Source organism: Saccopteryx leptura, chromosome 3, assembly GCF_036850995.1.
Source record: "Saccopteryx leptura isolate mSacLep1 chromosome 3, mSacLep1_pri_phased_curated, whole genome shotgun sequence".
Classification (NCBI taxonomy): Eukaryota; Metazoa; Chordata; class Mammalia; order Chiroptera; family Emballonuridae; genus Saccopteryx; species Saccopteryx leptura.
Window position 1 is genome coordinate 25,035,993 of NC_089505.1, and position 25,753 is coordinate 25,061,745.

The following is a 25,753-nucleotide window of genomic DNA, read 5'->3' on the forward strand; positions in this document are numbered from 1 at the left end:
TAAAGGTGGGAAGCGTGAGTCAAGAAACTTGTATTTTTGTTTAGTTCTACAGGACTGTTTGGCTTTGGAAACCTTGTGCATGTATAACTAAAAATTTACTTAACTAAAAATTTACTTTTTTTTTTTTTTTTTTTTTTTTTTTTTGTATTTTTCTTAAGTTGGAAACGGGGAGGCAGTCAGACAGACTCCCGCATGCGCTGGACCAGGATCCACCTGGCATGCCCACCAGGGGGCGATGCTTTGCCCATCTGGGGCATTGCTCTGCCGCAATCAGAGCCATTCTAGCGCCTGAGGCAGAGGCCACAGAGTCATCCTCAGCGCCCCGGTAAACTTTGCTCCAATGGAGCCTTGGCTGCGGGAGGGGAAGAGAGAGACAGAGAGGAAGGAGAGGGGGAGGGGTGGAGAAGCAGATGGGCGCCTCTCCTGTGTGCCCTGGTTGGGAATTGAACCCAGGACTCCTGCACGCCAGGCCAACGCTCTACCACAGAGCCAACCGGCCAGGGCCTACTTTTCATTTTAATTGGAAAGAAAGAAGAGCTAAAGAAGTAAGTGCCGTAACATAGTTTGGGGCATCCAGCTACTATCTCTCTGGAGAAATTTATACAGGCAACTATTGTTAGGTAGAATTCTTATAGAGAAGTGCTTTACCAAGAATCATTAAGAAACCTGGCAGAGGACACAGCCTGTACAAAGAGACAAAGTGCAGGTCATGTTCAGGAACATACAGGCAATGTGAACTGATCTTAGCACAGGGGCACCAGGGACAGTGGCCTAAAATGAGGGCAGAGGTAGATTTAATGGTGGGCACCCTTGGCGCGCACCCTGGGCCTCGACTTCTGAAGGGCCCCGCAAAAACCCAACTTTACACTTTTCTCTAGTGACACCAAGTTTGGTTTTATATGTGCAATTTTAACATTCATAGTACATAATATTTTTTTATTTATTTAAAAATATGGTTGACATGTATTTTTTTTTTCTTTTTTTAACCAGGGGAGAGCACGAACGCAGTCCCCCACTACCACAAATTATGCAGTCGAGTTTCCCACATTTGGGGAAATCGCAGGGGTCAGCACACTCGGAGTGCAATGAGTGAGCCTCACCCTGGGAAAACCACCTTCGTGATCATGGTATCTCCCCTGCCAGGTAAGTATTTGACATGTATTTTTATTTTCCCTGTCTCTCTCCCTTTTTTAAGGGGTCTAATATTTTCTTCTGCACCCCGGGGCCTCAACTGACGTTCATCTGCCTCTGGTTGAGGGAGGTGGCATTTGTAACCCATACTATGGAGTCTGGCCTTGTTGTGATAGACAGTAGGCGAGTGGTCAGCCGGGTTAGGGCGGGGAAATAAGATGACAGATTTCCACTTTGGGAATGTATCTCGGAGAATTTTATGAAGAGTATACACAGGACAAGGAAACCAAAGGACTATTATAAAAGTCCAACCAGAAACAAACAAGTGATTAAATGAAGGTAATGGTGATAAGATGCAGGAGCATGAAGATTTTGGGAGCTACCAACAGGGAAACTCGTACAGGAGAAAAACAGGAAATTTAAATTTACCCTGCGAAACACATACTTAAATAAGTTGACAAGAGAATGCAATAAGTAAATAAATGACAAAATCAGGATTACACCTAGGTCCCTCTGAATGAAAACCTCAGGTTCTTCAGACTAGATTACATTAACACAAATGTGTACTTAATATATAAAATGAAAATGAGAATGCCACTTCATTCTTATGATTGTTGGGAGAAGGAAATGAGAAGGCACATAAATTAGTCTTTTAACCTAAAGAGAGCTAAGGAATATTGGTTGTTAATATCACATTGAGGCCCAGCCATTCCCCAAGCTCTTTATGCATCACAGCTACTCACTGTGGTGTTCTTAAAGTAAGACTTGACAAATGTTATTTATATATTTGATTTTTACATAAGCTATCATTTTACACAATTATATATGTGTGATATAAACCTGTTTTACTGAAAAATGGCTCCTTTGTTCCCAACTAAGCTCTCCTGAAAACAGAAGAAGCTTTGAGGCTCTTCACATGAGTCTATCCAATACGTTTTATCTACTCAAATACGTACTCACCCCTTGAATTTGAGGTCCTCTTGCAATCCCCGAATTACTATGCAAGGCGGAAACACATCTTTCTCTTCCGACCAATAAGGAAGACAGGCTGAAACACAAAGACAGAGGTTATTTTCTAGCAATCATGTGCACTTGTGGGTTGGTTCATAATACTCAAGCACACAGAATCTGTCGGAAACAAGAACACAAAGGTCTTCTCTTTGATATGCGTAGAGGTGTCTGCGGTTTTTGTTTTTTTTTTTAATTTCTGTTTCAGTGTGACACACATTGTCTGGAAGAAGGTGCTGGGAGGAGCACTGCTGGCAGTTCTATCTGCGCCTCATTGTGAGTCTTGGGAAGAGGTATCATTTACTCTGCCACCTTCGGAGCTCTTCGAGAATCAGATAACCTACTTATGCTTTCTAGCCAGTTGCACAATCTGGACCCTCCAAAGATGCTGTTAAGTCCTTGGCACTGATTTCTCAGGCTAAACCGTTCAGCGCCTGAGACTGCATGCTAATTACTGAAGACCACAGCCCAGTGAAATAAGCTTTGCTCTCATGTCTGAGGGTTGCTGCGTTGGTGTTTCTAGTAGTTCATCAATCTCTCTCTATTCAAGAGCATCTGCCTTAATTTTTCTCCATAATTGCACTATATTTATTGCTCCAGTAAATTTCTGCAGGGGGCGGGGCGGTACCTGAACACCCAAGGGATTGCCAGGCAGTGAGAAATCACCTGACTGCTTGGACCTTCTATCACAACAAGAACATTCCTGAGGATTCAGTTACATTGTTGGTGCTAATCCTCCCCGCTAGTAACATCAGAGAAAACTCAAAGTGAGTGTGTGGTTTATATCATTGAAAAGGAAAGGAGTGAAGACAGAATTCTCAGGAAGTGGGAAGGGGGCAGAGTCACAGCTCTCTTGGGCACATTCTTTAGGGAAATAAATGAAAAGCCCCACTATGCTTACACCTCTGCTGGAAACAGTCAAAACGGGTACACTTCACCCAGATGAACAGTCATATTATTGCAAATAAAAGTTGCATTATTCACTGGTTTTTATTATCATGACGGCATTATTATGCTGAATTATTCATTAACATTTTTCTCCATTTTGCTATTGTTGATGATACAATTTCTTTTAACCCTGTAATAAAGGCATTTTCCTTAATCAGTCACTGTTGCCTTTCTGTACTTCTGTCTCCACAGCACGAGGGACATAATTGTCTCTCAGTTTTCAGCAGGCTGCGTGGAGGGAGATAGAGGGAAGGGACTGGAAAAGGCAGGCTCTCCCGGGCCCTGCACGTCATACATGGTGAAGCTGCTCTCACGGGCACTGCTTTTCCACCTGACCTTCTCAGCACACTATAGGCATGTCATGTTTTAAGGAAGAGAAAGTTAACCTGCAGGAGGACTTCACCCAGCATGACCATTAAGCTGTTACAAGACATAAAGTGCCCCTGCCCAAGAGTGAGCCATAAAAGCGAAAAGATAGAGTTGTTAAGTATATGCCATGGCCTCAGAAAAACTTCTTCCCTTCCATTTCTGTCTAAACTTAGTTTGCTTTCACACAAAAGGTTTATCTTATAATAACTACCTGTGAAATCTATTTAAAATCTAAAAATTAGAGTGATCATATGCTTCAAAGTACTCATTTTACAGATGGAAATACTGAGGCTATAAAGAGGTTGAATGACCTGCTCAAGGTCACACCAAAAATCAAGGGCTGGCCCAGGAAGAAAAACCAAGGAAGGCTCATGGATCCTAGGCACATTCCCTCTGTACCCCAAACCATGGTCCCCTCAATATGATATTCCTAAATGGACAATGCTTAAAAAATAGTTTATAAAAAATGACTTATAATTTCACACTAAGGCCTATGCTTGCCAATGATATAGATTTACTTGAATAGTATTTCTGCCCCCCCAAAATCTGTAGACCAAATAGACTTTATGTATATTTAACCCTTCATTGTTATAATTTACTTTGAGTAAGATTCATTAGTCCCCATATTAACTGTGGTAAATCAGAGATCTCTATTGTATTAATTCACATTTTATCATATGTTGTAAGCCATCTATGTGTGAAGTAGTGTGTGAAGTGCTATGGGGGACAAAAGAAGCTTCCCTTGGAGTTCATAATCAGTGAAGTTGGCCTCAGTCTCCCCAAGCCATCTCCCTAAAACTTGTAGGTAAATTTCACCCATTGTAGGAATCTAACCCCCTTTCTCAATTCACTTTTCTCCCCATCTGCATCCATCATTCCTTTTGAATTCCATCTTAGATATATGGTAAGATAAAGGATATTGAGCATCTAGGACTATGTAATTCCTGCTTCAGGGCCCACTGTATTGAATGGTTGAGTTGTATTTCCAGGAGTATATACTTAAGGCAAGATTTTCTGTTTCTTTATCTTCTGACATAAAAATCACATGAAAAATATCCTTGAAGGATAAACATGGGAAGCCAGAAGAAGGAGAAATGAAAGAGCAGGGTGAACCCCACACTGAAGATGACAGCACTTCTCTGCTCGGTTGGCAGTGACTTCAGCATCCTATTATTATTGACCAGGTAAAGTAGATTGAACCATCAACTCCAATTCTTTACCCTCCCTGGTGTCCTTCTGCCATGTAAATTTGCAGTTCCTACCACCAAAGCAGGTAAGCACTTGCCTGCCTTTTGACTCTGGTCTCCTCTGAGTGACTCGCTTTGGCTCACAGAATAGGGGGCCAACCAACATTGAACTAGTTTTAAGTTTCAATTATAAGAGACCTCATGTGTTTCCGCTAGCTTCCTGTGTTAATGCCAATGCCATGAGAAGAGCTTTTCTCAAGTAGCTACTGCCCACTCAGCATGGGCCCTAGGATGAACACATGTGCAGCCAACCAGAGGTCAAGCCAAGGCAAGGAGCCAAGCCCAGCTTGATGCAGCACTCCCTGCAGAGCAACGCCAGACCCTGGCCAAGCTACAGGTGCAGAGAAACAGTGCTATTGTTATATGCCACAGGCATTGGGTGGTCAGTTGTAAATGCAGCAATAGCAAAATAATATAGAAGAGTTTTTAGGTTTTTTTTTTTTTTTTCTTTATTGCTTCTTGGAGTAAATCAGATAAAGTATAAGACCATTTTATCACATAATGAATGTTTCACATTGACATAAAAGCCTGTCCAATGCCCACTCTAGCAATGGTTCTTTGAAATTCTCACCAAGATTTCATTTAAGGAAAAAGAGGATGCTCTATTCTCATAGTTATGGGCTTTTCTGAGAACAATGAATAGAACAATATTAACTTTGGAATATAGCATTCCTGGTAGGAGAAAAGCTGGTAAGAAATAAATTATACAGGTTTTATAAGTATGCAATTCAATCTGCTTTTTTAGAAGTTAGATCATTTATCCATCCCACCAATATGTAATAAAGTCACAATGTCAAAAGACTAGAAGAGGGGTAAACAGGAGACAGATCAAGTTAAATTTTAGTTGGCACTACTGAGAGGATAAGGAAAACAATGACAGAAATATTTAAAGTAAAAATGTAAAACAAATTACCTGCAAAAATAACTTTGATGAGAAAAGAAAGATTTAAGAGGATGCTTGAGGTCATCTACCATTTCATAGTTTGATAGAGGAGGAGGGACCTGCAAGAGAAACCGAGACAGGAGAGCCTGTGAGGTCAGATGAGAATGGAGGTGTTGTGGAAAGCACAGAAAAAGATTATTTCAAGAAGCAAGAAGACATCAACAGTGTCCAACTGCAGAGCCACACAGGGAAATGAGCAGCAGAGAAACAAAGGCACGTTGGGTTGATAGATGTCAAAGTCTGTGTGATGGGGTAAGTAGTTAACCAGGCAGCCCTGGGCAGATAGCTCAGTTGGTTAAAGCATTGATCTGAAGCACAGAGGTTGCCAGTTTGATCCCTGGTCAGAGCACATACAGAAGCAGTTCAATGTTTTTGTCTCTCTTTCTCTCCCTTCTTCTCTTGCTAAAATGAATAAATAATTTTTAAAACTATAATTAGTAATCAATCAAATATTCCATATTTAGGAGGGAGGCTAAGAAAAGTAGAAATATATAATATATATAAAAAAAGGTTTTATCAGAGGAGAGGGGAGTAAATTATTTATTAATTTGATAAAGCAGATATGAGCTGAGTAATTTCTTTACTGCATAGCCCTTGGTAGAAACATGGGAAAATAAGGGTTAAAAAAAAAAAAAAGAACAACTGGAATGCCCAGAATTGTGTTAATTAGTTATGTTTTCTGTGTCAGGGAGAGTGAAGTCCAACATGTGAACTAGATTTGGAAAAGAAGTGACCTTAGAGAATCCATATTGAGAGGCTCTTGCTTTTAGAATGTTCAGGGATTATCTATTGTGTACCACTTTTTTTTGGACATTTTATATATGACTTTCACTTAATGCTTATAATTACATCAAATACAAATCACTATGTACCAGGTATGCTTCTATGAGCTTTATGCATATTTACTCATTGATAACATTTTAACACTATTGGTAATCTTACTTACTCCCTTTCTAAAATGAGCATAATGAAAGAGGGCAGTAGGGTTAAGTAATTTGCAGAGTCAAAAACTTAATAAACAGTACATCTGGGAATCAACTCCCTGAGACCAGAGTCCATGCTTTCTCCATCATATCAGGTTACTTGGCGTAAATGAGGAAGAGAAGCAAAACAGAACTAGGAAGTGAAATCAAAGATAACTGTCAAGTGTTTTAATTTAACTAATGAACCAACTACATTTGGGCTTAGTTATGCACATTTAGTGTCCTGAAAAAGCTCTGACTAAAATTGGCTAAGGAATAGCCAGTTCTTCTGACGTCAATATTGCAAGGAAAAAGAAAGAGAGACTGAAACTGCCATCTTGAGTAAGAAAACTCTCCTTCCTCCAATTTGCTTAAGTGGTAGATGATTCAAAACATAGGGAACACTGGCTCTTACCTCTTTTTCTCATCTTTTTTTCCCAATGTATTAAAATATGTCTGTTTAGCTTTCAGCCTCAGAAACATTCAGTGATTATGACCTTTTGCATTAGGCATAACAATTATAATATATAGCCAAAGGAAAGGTCAGGGTCTACTTCTTACCAAATACATAACTCTAATTCACTTCAATATATGTTTTTCTGATGACAGCTTATTTCCACTATGGTTGCCTCATAGATTCATAATGAAAATTTAATAAAACAATATGTGTATAAATACTCTATAAACTATAAAGTGATATACAAATGCTACATATTTCCCTGAATACTTAGATTCCAAGAGACTGCCCCACACTCCTCAAGTTTCACTAATTTCCTTCTTTTCTTTCTTCATTTCACATCTAGTTCTCACCATTTCCCAGGAGGGACAGACTCTACGTTCATCAGTATTTGTTGATTGACAAACACTAAATGGCAAAACACTAAAGAGATATAGTACTGATGTTAAAACTCAGAAAAATCTAAAATACCTAGAATTTCTGCATTTAATATCCCTGAAATATAGATGCATCATGTATTAATATAATAAGAAAACATAATATCCTGAATATAGCTAATTCAGCCTATCACTGCTTTTGTATGTCTCTAGAAATAGAATATTTTTATTTTTAAATAATTTAAAATTTTTCAGAAGAAAAATAAAGTTTATTAACATGTAAAAGTTTTATAAAATTCAAATTTTGGTGTTCACAAATAAAGTTTAACTGAAACGCAGTCATGCCCATTCACTCACGTATGTTTCATGGCAACTTTATTGCTACCTTGGCAGAATTTAGTCACTACAGAGCATCTGTATGTATTCAACAGAGTTTGTAGTCAAACTAAAACTAGACTTCTGGAAGGTGAAAATAGGCAACAATTTGTCTTCCCTGACAGCTCTTCCAAATAATTGTTTATGTAGGGGGTTCAAGAATAGTCTTTATAACTGAGTACAAAACACCAAGTTAACAATTGAGATTCAAACATACATAAATGAATATTTTGGTTTTTTTAGTGCCTAAATGGCTGTACTGGGAGCCCTGAAAAAAGAAAGCATTTTATATGAAAGAAATCTGCCATAAGAAACTCATTTCTGCAGTGGGCCCTGGAGTTTGGGGAAGAATGCAAATTGCAAGATTAGTACACCAACTTAATCCACACCAACCCAGATTATTTTACCTTAGTTTACTAAGATAATAAAAAGTCAACTAAAGGAATGTTCTCATTAAATGATGGCCAAAGCCACCCTGCCATTGGACACGGTCTCTGGGTTGAATACCAGAGGCAGGAAATATTTGCCTTGATTGATTGCAAAAGACAACAGAGCAGTCATAGCCTGTGATGGAGGTCCAGCTCAGAGGCTGCACCATGGGTAAGAATCTGCACTTTAGAGTGAAAAAAAGAAAAAGGCCCTGAAAACAGACCAATGAAAGATAAGTGATTTTTTAATGTAAGATACATATATTATTTAAGACTTTTCTGCTTACTGTACATGTGAGAGAAACCTCTTGCATGAAAAGGTAACTTTATTGACTCACATGACCAAATTATAGCAAGAAAAAGGAAAGCAAAGTAAGGGGTTCACCCAATCTCAGGCCACCTCAGCTTATGGATCTTTGTTTGGTTTTAATTTCCCAACTTTCACTCCTCAAGGTTTGAAGTGCCTTTCAGACTTTGAGGTACTTCTCCCTTCTGGCATATATTAGAACAGAGGAAAGCCTCTGATTGCCTAATTGAGGTTACAATTTCATTTTCTAGACCAATCTGCAAATTAGGAGGTGGGGCTTTCAGAGTGATCTGCAGAAGTCACATATTCTTAAAACCAATAGCGTCACTAGGAAGACAGGGTGGTTAAACTTCAATTTGGACCCCATGCTTGATAAGTGGGAGGAAGCACAGAGATCATTTGGTGTGAAAAAAGGCCACTCAGTGTCCACATCCCTAACAACAGGCTATTGTTGCCATTTTTTAAATTTATGACGATGGGAAACAACTTCTTGGATGATATCATAGTAAAAATGGCAAGTATGGAAAACCTACTGTGCATAACGGTCATCCGTGCTACTCTAGTCTTATTTGAGGTGGGGGGAAATCCTTAATTATATAACCATTAAAACCATATATTTTCCACTAAGATAAAGATACAAATTATAGAAAGGAGATTTAATAGAAAACAATTTGTTATGGTTGTAGTTGTTTCTCATGATTTAGTTTTCCCGGTGTTCATCAATGGATACACTAGTAGTCTGTGAGCTCTGTTCATGAAAAGTAAGGATTCTTGCCTTCAATGAGGAAGACCAAAAAAAAAAAACAAAAAAAAAACAAAACAAAAAACCAACAAAATGAAATGTCTTAGAATCAAGCAAGGGTAGTTCATAAATGCCCCAGCTCTCTATTTGTGTTAAGGAGACTTGCCTTTTGGAATATCAGGCACCACTCGAAAGATCTCTAAAAGATTTGAGTTTCCGGCCATAATACAACTCACCCCTGTACTGTCTTCCTCCCTCAGCTCCAACTTTCAAAAGACTTTGGCCCTTTTATCAGCATAAGAAAGACTCAGTATATGAACATTTTAAACAAGACTCATTTCTTAACTGCTCAGAAACCTTTTATTTTAACTTATTCCATACCTCTCTAATGCTCTCTAATTCCTTCTCAACATATCTCCCCCAAGCCTCTTTATTTTTAGTTTCAATATGTTGCCTCACTCTTTTCTTACTAATCTTTAGTTTTATTTATCTTTAGATTTAAACTTTTTATTTTATGAGTTTAGATATTTTATTTTTTAATCATCTATAGTTTTATAATTTTTATGATCCATCATTTTATCTTTTATTTTAATTCTTGTTTAATATAATTTTAAACTCAATATTTTATTCTACTAGAATTTTAATTCTCATACAGACTTTTATTTTATTCTTTTTTTTATTTTGTAAACATCTGCCTGAACTTATTTGTTTTTACTTTTTCTTCTTTACCTTTTCTATTCTTTCTAAAAATATTTTTAGAGTGGTTGATGAGTGTCAAAGTGCTGATGATGATGATAATGAAATTGATGATAATGACATCAAGGATAATAGCAGAGGAAAGAAGATGAAGCCTTTTTTTCCCTCTATATGGCTCTTTAGGAATCTATCATTTTCCCCAAGTGAATCCTTAAGTCCCTTTCAAGGTTATCCCTACCATCTCCCTCAAAAAACAAATAAACCTCATTTAGGAGGTTGGAAAAATTCTTAGTCAATGCCCCCAAATTACTATTTTCTCAAGATAGAAAGAAGAGCTCATTAGTTGATATATTTTCACTTCCTGATATCTGAAGTCATGTTGGTTTTGGCATTTTGTAGGCATTGGCAGGCAAGAGGGAATGACTGAAGGACATCGACTGCTCTAAAACTCTGGCCTGGGCTCCTTATAAACATTTAGCCAGCACTGAACCATTCCATAGCTACACATAGAAAGACACCCAGTGATCCATAGTTGAGTTTCCGCCTTTGCTTGAACATCAGCTTGCACTTAGACACTACTATTTCTGTAGTGTTTACCTCATAGACTTTTGTGAGGACTAAGTAAATTGACATTTATCAAATCCACAGAACTATACCAGACATACAGTAACTGCTATATGTCAAGTAAATTTAAAGTGTGTCCATTTCTTGGTTGATCTCTCATATTTATTGGTATCAAAGTTGAATCCTCTTGTGGGTCAGTAAACCCAAGTTCTATTTCCTCACTGTGAGGATTAAGAAAAAGCTAATCAAAGCAAGAGTTACTCAAGAGGTCTGTTGATGTTATTATAATTTTTTTTTTAATAGAATGAAGCCATCTGGCTTCTCTGGACAAGCTTCATAGCTTTTCAGAACCCATATGGTTCAAATCAGATACTTCTGTCTTTTTCATTTTTGTTATTCTGGGCATAAATAAGCGCCTGAGTCTCACTTTTTAAAAGAAACTTCCCATCTCCTTAAGGGACAGGTGAGGCCAGTAACTATGGAAAGTTAGACAATCTGAAGAATGAATTAATGACCATGTATATTTTATAGGGATGATAACCTGAAAGGTTGAACTGACTATATTCCTCCTACATGGGACTTTCTCTCATCAGAGCTCCAGTTGAATATTCTTGCAGTAACCGCATCCAGAAGAAACTCTCTCTGCAAGAAATTTTGTCACATTATTAATGGGTACTCCTTACCAAGTCTTTAGAAATTGACATTTCTAAAAACATTTTCTACATAAAAATTAAACCTGCAGATCTTCTTCAACCATTGTCCAACATTCTTGGGCAACTATCCTGTGTTGGCTGACTCACCAATAAACTCCACCTTCAATAAAGGTGAGTTGCTTTTTAAAAGTTTCAGAATCCCCATTTCCAGAAGCTACTACATTGTATATGTGGTCAGTCAGGTCTAGATGAACCTTCTTCACTTAAAATGGTGATTTTAAATAGTGGTAATCTACCTAAGAATATTGAATTACATTTTTTAGATTTAGTAAAATTCTGTTGAATTTTTATCTCAGAAGCAAAATGGAGTTTTGTTTTGTTTTGTTTTCTCCTGAGATTCAATGCCTGGAATCTTATAGAATTCTATATGTGGTAAAAATATTTTTTTGAAAGAGAACTGAATTTTAAAACATCCATCAATCACAGACACAATTTCTGGGTCATTGATTTTTCTGGTAGATTTGTCTTACTATTTATGTTTATTTTTATATACACATTCCCAAGTCAAGGCTCACTCTGTGTGAACACAGTATTGTTGTTTAACATTCATTTATCCTATGTATCTATAGTAGAGTTAGTCATTCTTAGATATGAACACCAAGATTGCTGGTGGCTCATATAGTGAACCCCTAGGGCCATTGGAAAGTGGTCAGATTGCTGTTTCATGGACAACCTTTTAAAGACCAATATATTTATGGAAATATTTCTAAAATTATTAAACTTATTTATAAAGAGAATACTAGTGGTGCTGAGTGGTAACCCATGAAGTAAAACCAAAAGATTTATTTTCTTCATATTTTAATCTTTGGAGTGGCTCTTAGGCAATGTGTCTGCCATCCCTGTTGGGGTTCAGGAAATAAGGAGACTGAAAAAGTGAGAACTTCATTCATGAGCAATTTCTCTCTAAATGATGTTTAAAACTATACATTAACACCGTAAGGAAGATATTCTTCTATTTTGTTCTGGAGAGGAGTGGGTGAGGCAAACCAAAACCCTCTGGGGATATACAGTAGCTTGGTTCAAATATCTGTTGCAATTTAATGTCTATGAAGGCAGGGATTTTTGTCAGTTTTGCTCACTGATAAACCCCCCAGCACCTTGATCTGTGCCCAGCATGATGTAGGCACTTAGTAAATGTTTGTTGTAGAAGTGAATTAATGAATAAATAATGAATAGGACTTTTCAGTGTTCGACTTGAAGTACTTTTGTTATTGGAATGTAAATACCTCCTCAATCAAAAATAAATATATAAATAAGGTCAAATTTACTTTATGCCAATGTTTTTCATGATTTACATAATTGTCTGAGGAGACTGAGACTGAATTTTTAGATCTAATGAAATGGTGCCGAAAAGAGACACTACCTATGGGAAAGGAGGATAATCCTTTAACCAAACTAATTTAGTGAACCCTGGATCAAGGTAACTGTGAGAGATAAAACTCTAATGCATGTACAGGACAAGTGTGGGCATGTTTGAACTACCATAGGGTAGAGAATAAAGCTTTGAGATTATCTTTTCTAGACATTAAGGGGCCTAAAATTATACCTGATATTTAAGTTCTATTAATGGATGTCCCATCAGATACAAAAGTTTACATCCATGTACTACATCAGGACTTCAGAAAAGAACAGGAAAACACACACACTCATACCACACAAACACACACCATGATAAAGTTATGGTAGTGACTAAAGCAGGGGTTAGGAACCTTTTTGGCTGAGAGAACCATGAACGCCACATATTTTAAAATGTAATTCTGTGAGAGCCATACAACGACCTGTGTATGTTACACATTATCCAATAAAAATTTGGTGTTGTCCCAGAGGACAGCTGTGATTGGCTCCAGCCACCTGCAACCATGAACATGAGCAATAGGAAATGAATGGGTTGTAATACATGAGAATTTTTATATTTTTAACATTATTATTTTTATTAAAAATTTAACTGCGAGCCAGAAGCAACCATCAAAGGAGCCACATCTGGCTCACAAGCCATAGGTTCTCAACTCCTGGACTAAAGGAAAGGCTTAGAAGTTGATTATCCCAAGAAAGCATTAGATTTAAGCCTTTTACCCCAAGAAATCATTATATATCGCCCTTCTAGTCCAATGAGAATACATTTTCTCTTTGTAAAGTATTAGATAAAAGAGTTTTTTTTTCTAGTTGGATGTTTCACTATATTCAGATACCTCAAGTCAATTCTTTTGTTTTCACCAGAAGAACGGTCACATTTATCAAACTGTGGGACCCACATCATTCTTTGTCTTTATTCTGTCTCTTTGGATCACCCAAGGTGAAGCTCGGGTTTGGATGATGAACAGGATGGGTGGGGGGGGAGAGTCATCTTATATATGGTTGCAGGTCTACAGTGCTCATTCAGGTTGTTGCTTTGCTCACCTGTGTTAATGCTGCTCACACATGTAGGCAGCACTGAGCTGCTGGCACTGTTTGTCCATGGGCTGCGGTCCATGCAGTTGCAAAATTTCTCCGCACCTATAAACTCTGCTCAGACCAGGAATCATTGCCCCATTTCTGTCATTAGTTCACCTATGACCTCTAACCTTTTTTTGGGAACAGAACATTAAGTCTTTGCTGTAAGTTCCTGATGTCTCTCTTAGTTTACCTCGTTGTCTTTTGTGTTCACCTCTCTGGGTGGTGGAGAATGGCATACTCTTCTTATATTTTTCTCTCTGGAAGTGGTGCTACTAGATTCAAGTCTTTCGGGTCCTAAAGATACTCTTCAGATTTACCACTCAGCAGCCTGCTTGATGCCTAGTTTTTACAAATCTTTAATGTATTCTGTAGCCCTTTCTTTCCCAGGGCACAGAAAAGTTTCTTCCTAGGCACACAGATGGGAGAACTGAGGCTGTGCGTCCCCATTTATACACAATTTCTTTTCAATGAGAGCACTTGCCATACATTCACATAAAGCATAAACTGTACTTCATCTTAGCTTCATCACATTTTTACATTCTTTTTTTTTTTTTTTCTGAAGCTGGAAATGGGGAGAGACAGTCAGACAAACTCCCGCATGCGCCCGACCGGGATCCACCCGGCACGTCCACCAGGGGCGACGCTCTGCCCATCAGGGGGCGATGCTCTGCCCCTCCGGGGCATCGCTCTGCCACGACCAGAGCCACTCTAGCGCCTGGGGCAGAGGCCAAAGAGCCATCCCCAGCGCCCGGGCCATCTTTGCTCCAATGGAGCCTTGGCTGAGGGAGGGGAAGAGAGAGACAGAAAGGAAGGAAGGGGTTGGGGTGGAGAAGCAAATGGGCGCTTCTCCTATGTGCCTTGACCGGGAATCGAACCCGGGTCCCCCGTACGCCAGGCTGTCACTCTACCGCTGAGCCAACCGGCCAGGGCCCAGTTTTACATTCTTATTTTACTTGGGTCTTTTCTTCCAACCACTTATTTTCAATTTATGTTATCTGACTGTACTAAACATAATTATATGTGTTCTCCAGTTATTTCTAGAACAAGTCAGTATAAAATTAAAGAAACATATACACACAGGCATATAATCACACCCAAGGAGGCCAGGCTCCCCTGAATCACTAGATGGGACACCATTTTCACTCCACTGTTATCATAGGTTCATCAAATGGTCTAACTAGCCTCCCCTCACTTTGTTTTCACTTACTTTGACATAAAGGGGTATCATAGCAGTTAACCTATCTCCGGGGTGTGTTCAAGTTTAATGAATAAATGTGTATAATGCCTCCGAGTGCCTCACGTGAGATGTGCTGCAACAGCCCATTATTAGTGCTGCTATTACAGCACCACCTCGGGACCCTCAGCCTTTAAGCTGGCTGGAGACAGGAGGTCTCGGAAATAATAACAGCCCTTCTCCCAGTGTGCCTTTCTCCCCGAACAGAGAAGTGAAAGGCATTACCTTACTAATGTAAAACTCAGCAAGAGATGAATGGGAATGGCTACAGAGTGTTTCCTGTTTCCAGGTGGGAGACATTAAGGCAACACTTTTGCATTTCCACGCAGTTCACCTGTAATGTGAGCACTTACAAACATTCTTCATGCAAGAGACAAAGCCTACTTCACTGTGCTCCACCAAGGCATGGCACAGGGTAATGCTGCTGGGAAATGGTGGGTTCCAGTGTGGTATTCCTTAAGTGTCTCAATAGAGTGACAAGAGACTGAAACCACATTCATATATTAAGAAGCCTAATGGCAATCATATGTGTGTGTGTATATGATATATACATACACATAATTTAGCCATGCTTTGGCTGCAGAGGTTAGCTAAAGAAAGCATCCATTCTGTTTTCCCTTCTACAGTGATCTGAGCTAAACAAATAAGAAGCCTCTATTTATACTTCTATAGGTTAATGATTAATTTAAAAATGCCTGGCATTGGTGCTTACTGGACACCATTTGGTAGTGGAAGTTTTTCAAATTATAAGAAACTTGAATAATTAAGAAATCATTGGCTAAGAGTCAGAACATGTTTGCCTAGAACCCCTCTCACTTGAAGGCTGAATCCTTTGGTTCTCTGATGATTGTATCAGCCTGCTTAAAAGCAACTCAACCATACTTCATAAAACATTTCTATAAATCAGACTTCTCTTTGCTACAATAAGGGAAGCAATAGCTCTATCACAATCAACCTCACCATTGTGCGGTCCTTGCTATCTGGGATGATATGGTCTAATGAGTTGAACTCCTTTATAATAATGCTCTTTGGGCTCTTTAATAATGAAGTTTCTTAGAATAGAACTCCAAATGGACCTTGTTAGACTGAAGTCTTCAAGGGATAATGACTATTTCTTTTGTTATTTGTATATTTTTCTTCTTATATTATCTTTACTTCAACATTTTTATAAGAGAATTTTAAAGTAAATTCCTTACTATAATTCGACTGCAAAAAAAACTGGCATTACATGCTGAAATGACAGAGATTTTAGTGAGTGGTGTGCTCACCCCAATACATACTGAAACTAGAATGAGCCCCTGGGCTCTCTGTCACTTGTTAAACCTTAGGCATTTAGCTGACATCATTCTTTGGCATTTGCCTTTTTTCTCTCACCCTCTTACCAATGGGTAATGGAAATACAGTTGTCAGCTTCAAATTATTCAAATGTGAGGAAACTAACTCCTGAAAACATTCTGCCTCCCCCAATGGAGCCCCACCCAGCCCCACACAGAGTCAGCCTCTCTATTCTTGAATAAATAATGGGAAAAGAGCCCAGACCATCTCCCTGTCAGACATTAAACTTAGTCTTAGGCCACTTGCAGTGACCAATTTCTCATGCTTCACGTAAAAGCAGAAATAGACAGTCATTTGCCTGGGCTGGTTTATAATGATGTGTGTAATGGAAACATTCTTCCCAGACACCTGCAGCAACTAGCTCAGGCTTTGAGAACTGAGATTGCTTTCTCCGTTTAGCATACAGACTTACAAATATTTTATTGATTACAAAATCATCTGATCTTTTAAAATGACAGTGACACTATTCAATTAAAGTACTTTCTACTGCCATCAGTTTCAGACTGACTCCCCTCGGTGCAGAATTCTCTTTTCGCTTTGTTTTTTAAAAGTGTCTGCCATTAATTTCCTTGAGCAATTCTTTAGCCCCATGTCAGTGGATGGTTTAAGCAGATGGAATCGGCATGTTCATTTTACTCTCAGCTTAGCGGGATGCTAAATTGTCCCCTTTAAAAAATACTGAGTTTTCTGCTCTCTGATTTTCTTGAGAGAAAAAAAAAAAGTGTATTTCTCTCTACTGAGCCAAGGACCTGGAGTTAAAGACAATCCTGTTGTGATTAAGACTTGGTCGCGTCACTCATTCCTGTGCTGAAATGACTCAGCTCTTCCTAGGCCCTCATACATGTACTTTCTTCTCCCGAGTCAAAGAATCATTTCCCCCAACTGGGCCAGCAATTGTCTAAATGTGGCCAAAAGGACAGAGGGAATGATCGTTGCTTGCTGGGAGCTGATGTTAGTAATTGTGTTAAAAATCAGTTCAAGCCCTGAATCCTAGTTTTCTTTTATTCCAAAGGATACTGAGGCCAGTGCACTGCTGATTGAATTTTGAATTTTCCAAGGTATTAAACTCCAATTCACCACTAACCAAAACAGAACATTTTATATATTTTTTAAATCAGTCCTCTATTTGAAGCCATTAGAACCATTTCTCAGTAATTTGTGTTAAAATATAGTGTGTTTCCTCAAAAATATTTTGAAAATTCGTTTTTAGCATCAATGATTGGGATAAATTTAGAATTTGTATTTCATTGTACTCTTTTAGATTTGGCTTTAAAAAATCTTTTTGGAATATTGCTCTCAAAAAATTCACTTGGGGCCTGACCTGTGGTGGCGCAGTGGATAAAACGTCAACCTGGAAATGCTGAGGTTGCCGGTTCAAAACCCTGGGCTTGCCTGGTCAAGGCACATATGGGAGTTGATGCTTCCAGCTCCTCCCCCTTCTCTCTCTCTCTGTCTCTCTCTCTCCCTCTCTCTGTCCTCTCTAAAAATGAATAAATAAATAAAAAAAAAATTAAAAAAAAAAAAAAAATTCACTTGGCCTGACCAGGCGGTGGTGCAGCGGATAGAGCATCGGATTGGGATGCCAAGGACCCGGGTTTGAGACCCTGAGGTTGCCAGCTTGAGCGCGGGTTCATCTGGCTTGAACAAGGCTCACCAGCTTGAGCCCAAGGTCGCTAGCTCGAGCAAGGGGTCATTGGGTTTGCTGTAGCCCCCCTGGTCAAGACACATATGAGAAATCAATCAATGAACAACTAAGGAACCGAAACAAAGAATTGATGTTTCTCATCTCTCTCCCTTCCTGTCTGTCTGTTTCTATCTGTCCTTCTCTCTCTGGCTCTCTCTGTCTCTGCCAGAAAAAAAAATCACTTTGAGCAAGTAATCAATTACAATTTCAGAGTGCTTTATTACCAAAAAGACCAAGAAAGAACATGTGATCTGTACTCCTCATGTTAGCCTGTGTCGCTGCTGGCAGCAGCTGCTACCTGTGATATGGGAGTGATTGAAAAGATAGATTTGGTAACAAAGTTTTTTCCATGTTGGCTGTGGAAAAATGGCCTTTGATTTGTGGCTGCAGACCTTATTTGGTGATCCCTGTACTGCTTACAAGGAAAAAGGAGTAGTTAGTAATAATCAATGTGATTTCAATCCCCAGTGTTTTTATTTATCGCAGAGATCAATATCTCTACAGGAACACTCCTTTCAATCAAAAACACAATAGAGAAACTCTGTTTATCATCTTAACCACATCCATTTCTCAGCACCAATGATTAAATAACTTCAGCATGTATGAATGTGTTTGGGGTGTCCTTAAAGTAGACTAATTCTGTTCCAGTCGAATGTCCTTGATTATGTGGTACTCAGACAGATTATAAAACACTAGAAACTATTCACATGTCTTTGTGTTAATTAAATTGGAAATTTTATCATGAGGGCTGTAATGATTTTAGTGCCCTGGTAGAATGTAACTCCTTTAAAAGGAGCAGCAGTGCTGGAAAGGAGCTCACCGTCACAGACCTAGCAGGGCTACAATCAGCCTGCCTGCCTGCCTGCTAGAACCCCCTGGAATTAGCAAAGCAGCACTTTTGGTACTAAGTTGACGTACAAAGGTTTAGCAAAGATATTTTTAAAATGCACGCTGTATATCAGACCTTGAATCTGCTCAAATTAGGACAAGGTTTTCTACCTTTTTCATTTCAAAGTCCAGAACTGCTACTATTAGAACTCAGAAAAGCAACTTCTCTCTTCACCTTCACAGCCTGCTGGAAGAACTCATTTCATGAACAATATTCCAGGGATTTTCTCTTGATTCTTATCATTGTACTTTCTTTTCCACTCTTTAGAACCTGATAGGAAATGTCCCATGCATTCTTCTCTCTCATGTGAACTTTGCAAAATCCCCCGAGAGAGTATTTTCCCCCTAGCTTGGCTTTGAATGTGGGAACTTTATGATACGATGTGATAATGAACAATGTGAAATTGTTGGTGCAGTGATAGCATCCAAGGCCATTGAAAAGTCCTGCATGTTCTGAATGGGACTCATGGTTGCTATGAAGTGTGTCTCCCTGGAGGGCTCACTCTCAGTCAATTGTCTCTTCCAATAAGTTATCCAAAGTTAAGAAAGTAGGATTTTTCTTGATATTGCAAGAAGCCTTCTTGCTTGGATTGTTGAAACTTTTAGCACTTGAAATTTGAAGCCAGGTAAAACTTTCACATTTCTCTGGGAATCTGACACTGCCCAGTTTACTAAGAGCTTTGCCAAGATTTGATGAACCTTTCTATGAACCTCGGGAAATTTCACGCTAGGGCTGAAACCGGAAACGAAGCACATTTTACTAGGTGTCAGATTTCATTCTGACCAGCTCACCAGGCTCTCCCTCCAGGTTGTATTAATTATTTCCTGCCTCAAGATGAGGGAGAAAGATTAACTGGCCTCACACTACCAAATAAAATATTTCCAAGGAAAAGAGAATCTGATAAAATGTTTTCTGAAAAAATTGACTTCACAATTTTCATCTGGACTCACTATTTGACCAGTGGCTTTGTTACAATACAGATAGTGCTCTGTGAAGATGAAAGCAGAAGTAGGGATTAAAATTATGGTTGTCTAGCCTGGCCAGGCAGTGGAGCAATGGATAGAGCGTCAGACTGGGACCCAGAGGACCCAGGTTTGAGGCCTTGAGGTTGCTGGTTTGAGCGCCGGCTCATCTGGTTTGAGCAATGCTTACCCTCTTGAGCCCTACGTTGCTGGCTTGAGCAAGGGGTCATTCAGTCTGCTGTAGCCTCATAGTCACGACACATATGAGAAAGCAATCAATGAACAATTAAGGTGCCGCAACGAAGAATTAATTAAAGCTTGTCATATCTCTTCCTTCCTGTCTGTCTGTCCCTATCTGTCCCTCTCTCTCTGTCTCTGTCACACACAAAAAAAATATGGATGTCTAATAATGATAATAGCAAGATGCACAACGATAGTTTCAGAGGGAAAAGAAGTAAGGAGTAAAGAATTTCATCAGATGTTTGTGGATTAATAAATTTATCAGTATTTTCACCAACCACATGGAGCTTTGACATGGAGGAGAGAAGTCAAAGGTAAATGTGCATTTATAAAGTTATAAGACTTTATGAACTTAGTGCATCTAGGCAAGCAATTGTGTGTAATTCTCTTTCCTTCTTTTCAAATGAGTGAAGCATTTATATGCCTAAGTGATACTTTTCCCTTCAATGGTTTTGGAAATCAGATTTTCTCAACCTCAGCACTATTAATATCTGGGGCTGGAAAATCCTTTGTTGTGGGGTCTCAGGTGTGACAACACCTCTGCCTATTATCCACAGGATATCAGAAGCATCTCTCCCCCAGGCATGACAATGAAAACAAGTCTTCAAACATTGCCAAATGTACTCTGAGAGAGAAAAATTGACTCCAGTTGAGAACTATTTGATTAATCTTGTGTGCCCTGTCTTCAAACAGCTCTAAATCCAGCAATTTGTTTCTTTCCATGAGTTCAGAGTACTTATATGTATCAAGACCATGACTGTTAAACATCTCCAGGGAACATCTAAAAAATGATCATAGAATCTTAGAGTCAGAAGGGACTTTAGAAAAACAAAAAGAGGATTATAACAATAACAGCAGCCACAACAAAATAATTATAATATGCAAATCTATTAATAAAGAAACAAACAGTGTTCCTTAAAAGAAAATACAAACACTAACTCCTTTTAAAAATTTTGAAGAGTTGGCTTTTGAAATGGTGCTGGTTTATCTGCATGATACTAAAGTCATGTTGTCCAATACAATAGCCATTAGCCCCATGTGATGATTTACATTTAAATTTTAAGTAAAATCAAATAAATTTAAAGTTCAGGTCCTCAAGTCACTGGTGTGTGAAGCCATATATGGCTATGGCTACCATATTGGGCAGTACAGATAGAAAACACTTCATCCTGTATAAAAATATTCTATTGGACAGTGCTGTTTAGATTGCAGAAACAATGGGTGGAAGTTACTGTGAAATAAGTTTCAATTTAATGCAAAAAAAAAAAAAAGAGCATTAAAGAATTACAGCTTTATAACAGTTATCCTCTCAAACAGCATAAAAAAGGTTTGAGCAGATGCAAAAAAAAAAATTTTTTTTTTTACAGAGACAGAGAGAGAGTCAGAGAGAGGGATAGATAGGGACAGACAGACAAGAACGGAAAGAGATGAGAAGTATCAATCAATGATTGCTTTCTCATATGTGCCTTGACCGTGGGGCTACAGCAGACTAAGTGACCCCTTGCTCTAGCCAGAGACCTTGGGTCCAAGCTGGTGAGCTTTGCTCAAACCAGATGAGCCTGCACTCAAGCTGGTGACCTTGGGGTCTCGAACCTGGGTCCTCCGCATTCCAGTCCAATGCTCTATCTACTGTGCCACCGTCTGGTCAGGCTAAAAAAGTTTATTTGCTGAGTAGATTGCTACACTGGATGAACAGGAGCCTCTCATTCAGGCTCAAAAAGTCCTACTTGTGAGTTTCTATAATTTTTCATGTAATATAATTTTTAAACACAACCCTGAGGAGTCAGAAGAAGCATTTATATTTTTAAATTGAGAAATTTTAAATAACTTCTTAGTCAAAACAACATTTACAAAATGAAGACTGCTTAATTTCCCTCTGTGGTAAGATCTGTTCACGTCTTATTGACTTTAAAATTTTTTTGTTTATATTATTATGTAAATATTTTCAAATAAATTGCCATCACTTATACAATATGAATGTTGGTCATATGCCCCTTCAATTCATTTATATCTGAATTTAAGCTTTAGTTCTCCTGTATTGTAGAGAATGAAAGACAAGGGCTTAGGGTGCTCAGAGCATGAGTAGGTAGTCAGAGTAAAAATCAAATGTCACACCACATCGACAAGGAAGATATTGCTCTTATGTAGTAGAACAACTTACAGTTACAGAAAAAAATATTCTGGGAGGCATTCAAAATTCAGATAATATTTGAGGATAAATTACATTTTAAAAAATCCCCCAGCCCAAATAATCTCCTCTCCTTACTGATGACTGTTTTTTCTCCAAAGTAAAAAGTCTACTCATAAATACATACACACACACAAAATGAACAAATCCAATTCCCATAACTGAAAATATAAAAAAAATCAATGAGTACTTATTGAGAACTTGATTTTGTTATTTTCTTTATAGCCTTTATTTATTGTGCTTTGTATTATTGATAAGGACAAAAAGAAGACATGATCACAGCACTATAGGAAGTTTAATGGTTTAGATGAACTAAAGTGACATACAATACAATGAGAGAATGATTGTAGGTAATAGTAACCACTAGGACAATTAGCACTAACACAGTAAAGAGATTGCTATTGCGACAGCAGTCAACAAAGGTTTTGAAGAGGGCATGAGAGGAGCAAAATTTAGAGAGATAGATGAAGAAGTAAAAATCAAACTCTGGATGGAAAACAGAAAGTGCAAAAGCAAGGCTACATCCTGATGCAAGCAAAAGGAGATCTACATTTATGGAGGTGGGCGGAAGGAAAGATGGAGAAATGAAGGTGAATAATGGAGCAGGGTCTAATTGTGGGTGTCATTAAATACCAGGTTGAAAATCATAGATCTGATGTGTTGATACTCTGGGAAACCAGAAGTCTTTACACACTTTACATAATCAAGTGACATCATCAAGATCACTGGACACAGAGTGTAAAATTAATTGGGGTTGGGGGAAGGGGAGTGGAATGGAGCAAGTATGGGAGAGGAATTACTGTAAACAGCCTCATCAGAAGGCTGCTATGGGGACTGAAGTATGGCATTATGAGTGCTAGAATGTGATGTGGACGATGGCAAAGTTTGAGGAAGAACATTCTAGTAATAAAGAATGTTAAACATTGGCATGGATTATAGTCAGGATGAACTCACACATAGGCTTCCCTGCAAAGAGGCTGCTAGTTTCTCAGAACATCTTTCAAGTCTATGGTACTCTGATCATCAGCAAAATAGAATCACAGAGGAATTAGTGTATTTCTTGCCTTCATCTTTATTCTGCCATTCCTTACTGAGCTGCTGAAGTGTTGGAGTAGATCACATACTTTCTCTGTGTCTTATATAAAATATAAATTGGTTTGTTACCTATCTCACAGCGATGCTGCAGGGCATGTGAAATATTGGACTCTAGGAAATATTGGGCACTTGAGGGGAAAACAAACAAACAAGTTGTGATAAATAGGAGACAAAACCACCTAAAATTAGATCCAGACTTTTACCATTGAGATCTGCATACTTCTTACCTTGTAGGTACCCAGAGTTCATCATGGACAAATATATTCTACAAATTTATGCAGACACACAAACTCTAAACAGTATAGAATATTAAAGTCCACAAATCTTTGAAAATTCCAGAATCTCAACGATCAGTTAGTTAAAAACGTGAAAATTTAAAGAAAATAATCTCTTAAGGCGAAGTGATTTTTCTATGCGTTTAATACATTAGAAAGGAATACGTGAAACAAATGTCAAAATAAAATGATGGATATCCATGAGCAGTTGTTAAGAGGTGAAAAAAAAGTAAGTTATTCTCTTATAAGCAACACCATTGAAAATTACGTACCATTTTCTGGCCAACAAGCCCGTCATTCCCAACCAAGGAGAGGACTACTGTGTGATAGTAAAAACCACACCAGAAGTACCCTATTCATAAATGCAAATAGATAATGTCAAAATAGGAAAATTAAATATTGAAGAACTGCTCATTCAACACTGTCACTTTAAATGAGTAAAGAATCCAATATTCTGGAGGATTAAGTGGGAAGCCCAAGGTCACATGGTTAATTTGTGAGAGCTTGGATATGAACCCTTGATCCAGGGATACACTATTCACTTTTCATGGATCAGAATTAGTTCTGTTGCCATAAACAGTAATTATGCCTGAGATAAAGTGGTATTATTTCTCTCTCTGGGGCTCCAATCTTACCAGAGACCAAAACTGAACAGTAAAGTAATGGAAAAGTATAAGAAAAGGATATGGAACATTCAGATTAAAGTTCTTCTTTGAGGATATCTGGGCTACCTCCAATACTGATTCTCATTACAAATATCTAGTCTTGGCCAGCAGGAAGGAAAGGGAAGAGTTACATTGTAAATTGCATTATAGATAAAATATCTGCTGGAGTATAGATGAGGAAGCTTAAGAAGAAACTCTCCATTTTTGATGTATTAGGAATTATGAAGGGTTGCTACTGAGAAAGCAGATAAAAAGACCAAAAAAAAAAAAAAAAAAAAGAGCTGAATGGAGTGAACCTAACCTTAAGGCATTGGAGAACAGATGAAGGTAACAAAAAAGAAGGGGGAAAAGAAAATCCTACACCACTGAATCCACATTTCGGGCAGGGTGAACTTTCCAAATAAGGTGAACCGCCATCTTCTAATACATTGCTGACTTCACAGAATATTAGAACACTTCACAAGCTCCCTTGAAATAAGATTAGATGAGTCATTGTTTAGTAGTGATTGGTAATCCTCAGAAAAGGAGGTTAGAGTTGTTCATGTGCTGATCTGATGTAACAGCAATGTAAATGGACAATAAGAAATGCAACCTCTCGTGGAGAACTTGTTTGTTCTTCCCGAACTCATCAACCTCTACCAGTTTTGCTTAATTACATGGACCAAATAATAAGGTGGAAAAATAATAAGGCAAAAAATACATAGGGAATGAGAATCTATATCTGATGATTATAATTCCATGGACAGAAGAATAAAAATGTGGAGCCACGGATACCATTTGTAATTTTTCTTCAAATTGAGACTTATGGCTTAATAGTATATATAGATAATGTTGAATAAATGAGTTAAGTTTTTCAGATACATATCACTCAGTATGCAAAAATATGCAAAGAGATGGTGTGTATATTAGATTATAATAAAGAAAAAAAAAGCCCTAGCCGGTTGGCTCAGCGGTAGAGCGTCGGCCTAGCGTGCGGAGGACCCGGGTTCAATTCCCGGCCAGGGCACACAGGAGAAGCGCCCATTTGCTTCTCCACCCCTCCGCCGTGCTTTCCTCTCTGTCTCTCTCTTCCCCTCCCGCAGCCTAGGCTCCATTGGAGCAAAAATGGCCCGGGCGCTGGGGATGGCTCTGTGGCCTCTGCCTCAGGCGCTAGAGTGGCTCTGGTCGCAACATGGCGACACCCAGGATGGGCAGAGCATCGCCCCCTGGTGGGCAGAGCGTCGCCCCCTGGTGGGCGTGCCGGGTGGATCCCGGTCGGGCGCATGTGGGAGTCTGTCTGACTGTCTCTCCCTGTTTCCAGCTTCAGAAAAATGCAAAAAAAATAATAATAAATAAATAAAGAAAGAAAGAAAGAAAAAAAATCATTATGGGGTAGTTGAAGACTACCTGGAACAGAAATAAAAGATTTGCTTTTCAGCCATCTATTTGTTCCTCTGTAAAGAATTGATAATTATAATTCCTCACCCTTTCTGAAGACTTGTTGAAA

General features: G+C 38.5%; 1 non-coding gene across 1 annotated transcript; it reads right to left on the reverse strand.

Moving 5' to 3' along the window:
• Window positions 1-987: 987 nt before the first annotated feature.
• Window positions 988-1,151, reverse strand: LOC136401701 (U1 spliceosomal RNA). Its single transcript, XR_010750708.1, has one exon. It is a non-coding gene; the product is annotated as a U1 spliceosomal RNA (small nuclear RNA).
• Window positions 1,152-25,753: the final 24,602 nt, after the last annotated feature.